The sequence below is a fragment of the Eleutherodactylus coqui genome, chromosome 2 (genome assembly GCF_035609145.1).
Source record: "Eleutherodactylus coqui strain aEleCoq1 chromosome 2, aEleCoq1.hap1, whole genome shotgun sequence".
Taxonomy (NCBI): domain Eukaryota; kingdom Metazoa; phylum Chordata; class Amphibia; order Anura; family Eleutherodactylidae; genus Eleutherodactylus; species Eleutherodactylus coqui.
The window spans coordinates 191,587,525-191,598,897 of NC_089838.1; the positions used below are offsets into that span (position 1 = coordinate 191,587,525).

At 47.3% G+C, this 11,373-nt stretch overlaps 1 protein-coding gene across 3 annotated transcripts in view; it reads right to left on the reverse strand.

Annotated features, from left to right (window-relative positions):
- Positions 1-4,688, reverse strand: part of TASOR2 (transcription activation suppressor family member 2) — a 63,876-nt gene extending 59,188 nt beyond the window's left edge. For all 3 annotated transcript variants that reach the window (XM_066592124.1, XM_066592125.1, XM_066592123.1), the window contains exon 1: positions 4,597-4,688. The gene's annotated coding sequence lies outside the window, so the exon portion shown is untranslated. The remainder of the gene's footprint in view (positions 1-4,596) is intronic.
- Between the last annotated feature and the right edge of the window lie 6,685 nt (positions 4,689-11,373).

The following is an 11,373-nucleotide window of genomic DNA, read 5'->3' on the forward strand; positions in this document are numbered from 1 at the left end:
TCCTGCTCCTCCAGATGGGAAGAAGAATGAGGTGAAGGGGAAGATATTCTCCTTGTCCGAAGAAGGAAGCAGGAGGAAGAAGCTTGATGGCTCAATGGCTAGCACAGTTGCCTTCTAACACTGGGGTTCATGTCTGACTATGGACATCTGCATGGAGATTGTATGTTCTCATTTTTTATTCTTCTCAAGCACGGTGGCTCAGACATTAGCACTGCCACCTTGCAGTGCTGGAGTTGTAGGCTCAAATCTGACCAACGGTGATGTCTGCATTGGCTTTTTATGTTCCTTGTGTTTATTCTTCTTGCGCTTTTATTTCTCTGGCAGTAAAAGAAGCAACTTGGTGGCTCAGTTGTTAGCATTGCTGCCTTGCAGTGCTGGAGTTCTGCATTCAAATCTAAACATGGATATTGTCTGTATAGAGATTTTTTCAATGTTGATGTTGCCCTTAAGATTTGAACCTAGCACCCCAGCATGGCAAGGCAACGGTGCTAACCACATTTATTGACAAGAGGTACTACCACCAAAAAACGGATGGTCTTCCCATCGGCCTTCCATTCAATACAATAAAAAAATTAGAGATATATATAATCTCCATCTGTATGCAGTTTCCAAAACAGGAAACAGATGCAGTAGTCTGCATTTTCGATCCAGTGAAAAAAAAACCCTGAAATGGAGACAGAAAATACAGAAACAGATTAAAACTGAAGAAGACCTTCCGCTTCAGTTTTCAATGGGCTTGAAAACTATAATATTTTCTTTACGTTTTGCCGTTTCCATGACGAAACTGCAAAACGGAAATTACAAAAAAAAAAAACAAAAACACAACACCACTAGTTTGGAAAGCTGTTACATTGCGCGAAGATAAAACCTACGTATTCCTGATATTTCGTAACTATCTGCACTAACAAGTATATCTTTATAAAAGTCTGCATCTGCTCCTCATGTGTTTCAGCAAGAATGTATTTTCTGCATTTCCCAGAGATTTGGTAGACGCTCCGCACCTCATATCCCTCCAGGGTAGCAGCAGGGAGAGGCTGAGGAGTGCCGGACTGGCTGAGGCAGCTGAGAAACCAGCCAAGTTGGGTATTGCAGAAGTGCTGCTGGTGGGAGTAAAAGCCGAGGGGACGTCCGCACGTTCAGGACTCGCCATGCACAAGGATACCTGTCATCCAGAGGGGCTGATCTGCAAATAACGCGTATGCTGCACATTAGAGATCCTGGGCGCTGCAGCCATGGGTTTTTTCCCCCTTCTTCTTTAATCCCAGCCCTCCAAAGGCAACAACATTTTTCCCCATCAACATAGCTATATAGGCAGCTTGTTTTGTTTTTTTGTGGTAAAAGTTATAATTTAATGGCACCATGAAATGTATTATGTAATTTATTAAACAATGTAAAAACAATAGAGATGAGCGAACATACTCGTTTCGAGTAATTACTGGATCGAGCACCGCGATTTTCGAGTACTTCCGTACTCGGGTGAAAAGATTCGGGGAGCGCTGGGAGGCGTGGCGGAGCGGGGTGTAGCAGCGGGGAACAGGAGAGAGCCCTCTCTCCCTCTCCCCCCCACTCCCCGCTGCAACCCCCCACTCACCCACGGCGCCCCCCGAATCTTTTCGCCCGAGTACGGAAGTACTCGAAAATCGCGGTGCTCGGGCGAAAAAGGGGCGTGGCCGAGTAGGTTCGCTCATCTCTAAAAAAACAACAAAATTTGGGAGTGGAAGAACAGGAATTCCACTATTGTTTTGGGGTTATATTTTTCAGCATTCACTGTGCCATAAAAATGACAAGTTAGGCCGCCTGCAGACGAGCGGAAATCCCGCCGCGGGATTTCCCGCGGGATTTCCGCCGCTGAAAGTCTGCATAGGAGTGCATTACAATACGCACTCCTATGCAGACGGCCGCGGTTTGGCCGCGCGAAATCTCGCGCGGCAAACAAACCGCGGCATGTTCTAATTTTGTGCGGGGCACGCACTCACCTGGCCGCCGGCTCCGGTCTGCGCATGCGCCGGCTGCGCCGCAGCCGGCACATCAAAGAGCCGGGGCCGCCAGGCGCGGGTGAGTACGCGCTCGCCCCTGCAGGCTCTGGGGTCGGATCGCGCGGCGAGATTTCTCGCTGCCGGATCCGACCCGCTCGTCTGCAGGCGGCCTTAACTTTAGAATGTGGGTCAGTACAATTATGGGGATACTGCACTGATATACTTGTTTGTTTTACTAGATTTGCAAAATAAAATATAGTAAAACAAAATAAACTGTAGTAAAAAAATAAATAAATTAAAACCTCTCTTTACATAAACATTCCTTTGTATCATCATGTTCTGATATTCTTTTTTTTTTTTTTTAGTCTTCCATTGATGACTAAAAAAAACAAACTATTTTTGGTGCCAATTATGATTCTTTACATTTTTTGAGAAAAAAAATAATTACTGGTGGTGCCAGTCGGCAAAAATGGATCTGGAAGCCAGTCTGAGGATTTAGATGGTCGTGTGGAATAATGGCAATAAGTGGAAACATTGGGGAAATTTTGCCAAGTCTCCTAAACCCTTCTTTTAAAGTCCTGCCGCAGAGAGCTTAAAGGGGGTTTCCAGGCAAATGATGACCTATCCTGATGATAGATCGTCAATAGTAGACTGAGAATCCACCACTTGGAATACCCAGCGATCAGCTGATCATTCTGCCCGCTGTCAGTGTGGCGAGGCGGGCATCATCATCAGGATCAGAGCAGGAAGGCCCAGAGTTGGTTCACTCTTATTGATTTCAATGGGAGAGAAGCTGTCTGAGACTTTCTGCTCCAACCCCGATGTCCGGCTCTGCTGTGCAGACAGTGGATGGCTCGTCAAAAGTATATGTCTGGAAAAGCCCTGTAAGTGGTAATTCCATGGAATCCCTGGAAACATTCACTGGTTTCCGGGCTGCCATAGCTATCCATTGGCTCCCTGTGATTGTATCAAGAGGAGCTTCTCTTACAGCTTAGATGCTGCGGCCGTGTCTCACGAAAGCAAGTGGGGTTCAGCACTTCTGTATGGCCATATTAATGCACTTTGTAATATACATCGTGCATTAATTATGAGCCATACAGAAGTTATTCACTTACCTGCTCCGTTGCTGGCGTCCCCGTCTCCATGGTGCCGTCTAATTTCAGCGTCTAATCGCCCGATTAGACGCGCTTGCGCAGAAGGGTCTTCTCTCTTCTGGTCAGTCCGGGCACGAGCGGCGTTCTGGCTCCGCCCCCTTCTACGCGTCATTGCGTAGCTCTGCCCTGTCACGTGTGCCAATTCCAGCCAATCAGGAGGCTGGAATCGGCAATGGAACGCACAGAGCCCATGGTGCACCATGGGAGAAGACCCGCGGTGCACCATGGGAGAAAACCGCAGTGCATCCCTGGGAAAGGACCGGCGGCCATCTTGGGAGAAGAATTTTATGGGTTCATCTTTCATCACATCGGTGAGTAGCAAGTGGTTTAAAAACCGCTTTAAAATGCTATTTTATGCCGGGGGGGGGGGGGGGGGGGTGACAGGGGGAATGGGCTAATGTAAAATTTTGATGTTTTGCCTCGGGACAACCCCTTTAAATGGTCATGACACAAGCCATAAGCAGGATGCATTAGCTGTATGACTCAGCCGACATTCACTGGGCATCTAGTGGGCTTGGCTTCTGTGTCTGTCCCATATCCACCCTGACGTAAAAGGGTTAAACATTGGGTTATCCCCCATACCAGCTGTTGTAAGTAGTTGGCAGATGTTCTGTCGCAGATATGGCACAGAATACCGGTAGACGAACTGCTGTATTCAGCGCTTTTTCTTCTGCCAAAGAGTACGACAGCTGAGCGGGAGGCGAACAGACCCAAATACAGTCAGTGACGGGCGTTCGGCGCTGTGCGGTTCCGTCCCAAGTCGGATATGTTCGGCCGCGGGTTCCCCTTTCCTGCTCCCCAAATGGAATAACAAAAACCAAAACCCTGAGTGCAGCTGTGAAGCCCCCATTACATAGTTGGCACCAGCAGGGTACTTAGAGGGCTCAGCTGCTCTCTGCACCCATTCGCTGTAAATATAAGAATGCCGCTAAGGGGTTAATAACCACCGTCAGTATGTCGCCCAGGTTTCTTCCGCGACACTGGACGGTGCGCTCACATCGGCGCCCGGAGTTCCGCTTTTCTGCGCCATTAGTCTTAGAACAGAACTGACGAGCGCCGGGCGGACCCCACTGACTAGAACGGGGTCTGTTCGGTTTCCGCACAGCTGCGCGGATTTCCTGATGGGAAGGTAACGCGCAGCACTTTGTCCTCTGTTATCCTGAGTCAGGCCTGCGGCGGAGGTCCCAGCACAGATGTGCAGCCGCCGGTCCAGGTCGTGGGGACCCCCTACTTACAGCCCAGGCTGTGGAGAGCCACAGCAGTACAGCAGCTTCTCCTACTACAACTCTTGGGGGTCGCTAGCTATGACGTCACGCGATGACCTCACTCCCGCCGCCCCCACAGTGCGGGAGCAGCCACCGGACGGACGGCACAGCGACCGTCGCGCCCAGCGCCGGGGCCCGACGGACGGGGAGCTCCGGCCGCAGCGACACGTAGGCAGAGCGGCGGCCCACAGCAGCGCTTACCCACGGCGTCCGCTCACAGCAACCCGCAGCAGGCAGAAAATGTCTGACGCTTCTCAAGCACACCGTCCTCCGAGGGGGGCGCTGACCTCAGGAAGAGATCCGGCCAGGAGGAAAAAAAGAAGAGAAAGTGAAAGCTCACCCGGAAGGAGAGCCCCGTGGGAGGGAGGGGGCGGAGCCGGCAGTCCTGGCAGCATGTGCGGCGGCGGTCAGCTGATCTCTGCCATCACTGACTGCCAGCGCTGAGGGGGGCTGTAACCAGTGCCGGACCCGCAGCAACTGCATCATCATTCACAATCACTGCATGGTGTTTAAGGGTTCATCACACGGGCACAGTGTTATGTGCACAAGACCATGTTGTTGCTCCCACATATTGCACAACATATGCACATTATAAAGATGGCCGCATGCTCTAGCTTGGCACATATTACACACTCATTCACACCAAGATAGTGCGCTGGTCGACACGTAGTGTCGTTGCATAATTGCCTCTTGACTGTCTTCTGCAGGCGACCCCCAGCACAGTACGGTATCCCCTCCACTTTGTTAGACCCCCAGAGACGCTTAAAGGAGATGTCCCGCGCCGAAACGGGTTTTTTTTTTTTAAACCCCCCCCCCCCGTTCGGCGCGAGACAACCCCGATGCAGGGGTTAAAAAAACCACCCGCACAGCGCTTACCTGAATCCCAGCGGTCCGGCGTCTTCATACTCACCTGCTGAAGATGGCCGCCGGGATCCTCTGTCTTCATGGACCGCAGGGCTTCTGTGCGGTCCATTGCCGATTCCAGCTTCCTGATTGGCTGGAATCGGCACGTGACGGGGCGGAGCTACACGGAGCTACACGGAGCCCCATAGAGAAGAGGAGAAGACCCGGACTGCGCAAGCGCGCCTAATTTGGCCATCGGAGGGCGAAAATTAGTCGGCACCATGGAGACGAGGACGCCAGCAACGGAGCAGGTAAGTATAAAACTTTTTATAACTTCTGTATGGCTCATAATTAATGCACAATGTACATTACAAAGTGCATTATTATGGCCATACAGAAGTGTATAGACCCACTTGCTGCCTCGGGACATCTCCTTTAAGCGCGTATGAAATATTCTTTGCTGTTGTCTAAACCTGACATATTTCTTATAGACCGAAAAATATTGTATGTGTGCCTTAAAGGGGTTGTCCCGCGGCAGCAAGTGGGTCTATACACTTCTGTATGGCCATATTAATGCACTTTGTAATATACATTGTGCATTAATTATGAGCCATACAGAAGTTATAAAAAGTTTTTTACTTACCTGCTCCGTTGCTGGTGTCCTCGTTCCCATGGAGCCGACTAATTTTCGCCCTCCGATGGCCAAATTAGCCGCGCTTGCGCAGTCCGGGTCTTCTGCTGTCTTCAATGGAGCCGCTCGTGCAGAATGCAGGCTCCGTGTAGCTCCGCCCCGTCACGTGCCGATTCCAGCCAATCAGGAGGCTGGAATCGGCAATGGACCGCACAGAAGAGCTGCGGTCCAGGGAGGGAGCAGACCCCGGCGGCCATCTTCAGCAGGTGAGTATGAAGACGCCGGACCGCCGGGATTCAGGTAAGCGCTGAGCGGTTTGTTTTTTTAACCCCTGCATCGGGGTTGTCTCGCGCCAAACGGGGGGGGGGGGGGGGGGGGGGGGTTAAAAAAAAAAACCCGTTTCGGCGCGGGACAACCCCTTTAATGGCTTCAAGGCCCAATTGGTTTGTAAGTTCCAAAGCAGAATAAACTGAATTGCGTTTCGAGGATCTGGCGTCGGGCTTGTTTTTCACAGTCGGTCGGTTCGTGGCGCTGTTGTAACTGTTCCAGTTTCTTGAAGTCGCTCTATATGTTTTTGTGATGATGTAATGATTCACATCAAAGACTTTTGTAATGTCAGCTTATCTCTGGCCCTTATTAAACGCTGCGCCTATTCTTTGTTTCCAGCTTTCAAAGTTATGTTTCCTAACTTTTATTTGGTATAAAGCTACTGTAAAGGCGCATTCAGACGACAGTATATCGGCCGGGTATTCACGCCGGCCGATATACGGCGTCTCTCTCTGCAGGGGGAGGAGGCTGGAAGAGCCGGGAGCAGTGCTCTGAGCTCCCGCCCCCTCTCTGCCTCCTCTCCACCCCTCTGCACTATTTTCAATGAGGAGAGGTGGGGCAGGGCGGAGCTAATTCCCAAAACTCATCCCTGCCCCGCCTCCTCTCATTGCAAATAGTGCAGAGGGGCGGAGAGGCGGCAGAGAGGGGGGCGGGAGCTCAGTTCCTGCTCCTGGCTCTTCCAGCCTCCTCCCCCTTCATAGAGAGACGCCGTATATCGGCCGGCGTGAATACCCAGCCGATATGCGGTCGTCTGAATGCGCCCTTAGGGATATTCCAGGGACCCCAAATGATATGTTGCTGAGTTAAGAATCAGTATATGTTCTTTCAGGCCTGGGAGATTCAGTGACACACAGGTTGTTCTGTATGCAGAGAATTGCATCTTTATTCCAGAAACATAGGGGTTTACAGACAGAAAAAGGGAGTATTATGGCGTTACTCCCAGAAGCTTACATAAGTCTTGCTGTTTATTGTGGTGATAGCTGCTGACAAGCACTGACCATAACATCTTATATAGGCCGCCTGCAGACGAGCGGGTCGGATCCGGCAGCGAGAAATCTCGCCGCGCGATCCGACCCCAGAGCCTGCAGGGGCGAGCGCGTACTCACCCGCGCCTGGCGGCCCCGGCTCTTTGATGTGCCGGCTGCCGCGCAGCCGGCGCATGCGCAGACCGGAGCCGGCGGCCAGGTGAGTGCGTGCTCCGCACAAAATTAGAACATGCCGCGGTTTGTTTGCCGCGCGAGATTTCGCGCGGCCAAACCGCGGCAGTCTGCATAGGAGTGCGTATTGTAATGCACTCCTATGCAGACTTTCAGCGGCGGAAATCCCGCGGGAAATCCCGCGGCGGGATTTTCGCTCGTCTGCAGGCGGCCATACACAGTTGCAAAGTTTCAAGGTAATAATACAAAGAAAACATAACAGGAAATTATAATTAAACTAGAAATTGCTGACAGATATGTAAATATTTCGTAAAAACATATTGACGATTTTGCCTGAATGCTACATTTTGGCGACCTTGGCCGTACGCCTGGAAAATCCTTATCTCAACTTTACTTAGAAAATTTTAAGCTAAATTTACTAAATGAAATTAAAACTACAATTCCATAAAATGGCCAAGTGGAGACTAGTAATGGCTCACAAGGAGACTACAGATACAGAACAGAATCTACCAACTGGCTCCTGCAACCGTTGTCCAGCTATTTATAACCCCTGTCACCTGACCTGTTTGTCTGTAGCCAATCACAGTCTATCTGGTTGCTAGGCTACCTGCCTCATCTGAGTCTCTATGCATTTTTTCTATCTTGTGCAGCTGGCTAATAAACGTCCTAACTGGTTGCTAGGTTACCTGCATCCCTTGTGTAAACTGACTCAGATTAAACCCTAGGGTCGGTTATTATATTACCGGTCCCCATAACTAAACAGTGCTATGTGGTGCCTATTTTCCAGGCCACTACAGCTGAACGACTTGAGGGGAGGGGTGATTGTTTGCCCTGCTAGACACACTGACTACTTGTTTACTCATGTGGCAGAAGACTATGGCTTATCCTCACACTAATTAAAACCCTCCAGGCCAAAGATTCCTCGCATAAACACACGCCCACCTGAGCAAACAACATATACAGTGTTTACTTTATCTAATGAGGGAAATTGAGAGGATTTCAAAGGATTAAGGCTGGTTTACACGGGCCGATGATCACTCAAACAAAAGTTTGAGTGACAGCTTTGAGCGATCATTTTGCATAAAGTATAAATTGGTATTTAAGTAGCTACTCAGCTACTTAAATACTAATTAGGTGTGCAAATGAAGCCTTCCCTGAACTCAGTTAATAACCCGAGGGCTATTATCTGCGCTCAGATCCTTTGTTCTCCACGGGGAAAACAATGCTATCAGCACTCTCCCGTGGAGAACTACCGATAAAAGTGAAGGACGATTTTTAGTTTAGCTTGAATTTAACGATCAGCTAGTAGTGCCCGAAAAGCAGATGATGGGCGCACATTTACACGCACCGATTATCGCTAAAAGAATCGCCAATTAGCGATTTTTTTTAGCGATCATCAGCTGGTGTACATGGGCCTTTATGTTTAAGTGTAAATGTTCAGCATTTGTGTGCAAAGAACTCATTAATTCGTTGTGTGTAAATAGGGTTTAAGACCAAGTGGCTTTTTCCTCAATTAAGTCTGATCTGCTGTAATCGAAAACATTTAAGCTGTCTGTCTACGGGCAATAGTCATAGTATGATCTGCAGCGATAAATCGCCCGCGGATCACACTATGAAAAGCTTTCCATAGTCTAACTAGGGAAAGCGCAGCCTGACATCCACAAGCGGGGCACCATAGCTATTCTCTCGCGGGATTCTATCTATTTGCTGCAATTTGCTGTGATTCTCCGCGGTGAGTCTATCTATTTGATAGGGTCATCACGGAGACCTGTCAGCGCTCCCCAACCTCCTCCCCTGCAGCAGAATATCGCTAGCGATATTCCGTCACGGCCGTGGACAGGCAGCCTTATATGAGGAGTTCTAAAGGCCTTTCGCACAAAATCACTGAAAGATTTAGCGATCTATTTGCATAAAGTGTTAATGGCCATTAACACATCATTTTCATTTGCTATCCTTGAATTTTGGATAAAAAGACAAGGAAGACCATAGAAAACTTAGACCTCAAGGTTGGATTTCAGAAAGGCAGATTTTAATGAACTCAGAAAGAGGGTAGGAAGAATCCAATGGCTGGATGTTCTTAAGGACAGAAATGTCCAAGAAGGTTAGGAAATATTGTGAAATGAGATTGTCAAAGCACAATCGTTAACAATCCCTAAAAGAAGGAAGAATGGGAAGCATTTAAAGAGACCAGAATGGATGAACACAGAACTTGCACACATGTTAAAAAGGAAGAATAATATGTTTAGCAAAGGGAAAGAGCAGGAAATATCTAAAGTAGAATATAATGCAGGCTACAGAAACTGTAGGACAAGTGTCAAAAAAGCTAAAGCTAATAATTATGAATAGAGGCTTGCAACAGAGGCCAACAGCATTAAAAAAGGATTTTGGGGTACGTCAAAAGCAAAAAAAAGTCAAAGATGCTATTGGATGCTTACAAGATGAAAATGGTGATTTGCTTAGAATGATGTTGAGAAGGCGGAACTTTTAAATTCCTATTTTGTATCTGTTTTCTCTCAGAAAGTAGATGAAACATCAACTGATCTTCCCTGTGCTATTGGGGCAATAGTTGGGAGAGAGATTTAGATATATCATTCTCTCCAGAAGAAGTGAAACAAATTTTACAAAACTCTCACTCAAGCTTAATATCCACGCACTTTCAGGAACTCAACTACAAGATCATATCAAGATGGTACAAAACTTTCGAACAAAATAGATGTAAACTATTCTTCGCTCTGCTGGTGATGTCTCAAAACAAAAGGCACATATATGGTTTTCCTGCCTATTACTTCAACCCTTTTGGTATGACTTGCAAACTAGGATTAATTCTATTTTATGAACCAAAATTACTATTACCCCAAAACTACTACTATTAAATTTGAATCCAGCTATTGGCAACATGGGAAAAATAAACTTGGTTCCATTCCTCATAAATGCCGCCAAAGTATTAATTCCCAGACATTGGAAAGATACAGATCCCCTCCCCCCTGTCATTCAGGAATGGTACAATGAGCTGAATACCGTGAGCAGCTATGAAAAAAACTAGATGCCTCCGAGATGAGAATCTGGATAGATATCTGGAGACTTGGAGTAAATGGCTATGCTACAAAAACAGACAGAATCTTTTATTTAATAGCAACGCATAAGCCTCCTAATGACAAACCACTCTCTCGATTGTGAGGAAGGAGGGGGGGGAAAAAAGAGGACATTTTTGCTACCTGACTACATTCAGTATAAATATACTTTCTATTAGAATTTAAATATTGCTGCCATTTGGATAATTAAACAGAATCGTCCACTTTTAATTTGTTATTCTAATAATGCTCTGCATGTTCGCAGAGAAACGGTTTCTTGTTTTTCTTTCCCACATGCTTCCCGGGTTTCGATCCGGTTAAGCGGATTTCCTTTTTTCTTTCTGTACCCACCCCAAAATTTATAAATAAGGAATTTATATAAAAAGAAAAAAAAAGAATGCAGGCTATCTATTAGCAGAGAGATGGCTAGGGAACTCTTAGCTAACTTAAATGAATTCAAGTCTCAAGGTCCAGATGAATTACATCCTAAGATACTAAAGGAAGCGGCGGAGGTTATTGCTGAACCACTCGCCATTATCTTTGAAAATTCCTGGAGAACAGGAGAAGTCCGAGAAGATTGGAAAAGGACAAATGTCCCTATTTTCAAAATAAGGAAGAAGGTGGATCCAGGAAACTACAGGCCTGTGAGCCTGACTTCTATAGCGGGAAAGATCTCTGAACAAATTATTAAACAGCATGTATGTAAGTACTTGGATAAAAATGAAGTAATTAACCAGAACCAGCATGGGTTTGTAACAAACAAGTCATGCCAGATGACTCTAATATCGTTCTATGACAGAATCACTGACTGGGTTGATCAGGGAAATGTGGTGGATATAGTATATCTTGACTCTAGTAAAGCATTTACAAACTATCTAATACCTTACTTAATCAAAAAATGACCAAATATCGGCTGGTAACTGTTAAATGGATTTACAACTGGCTGAAT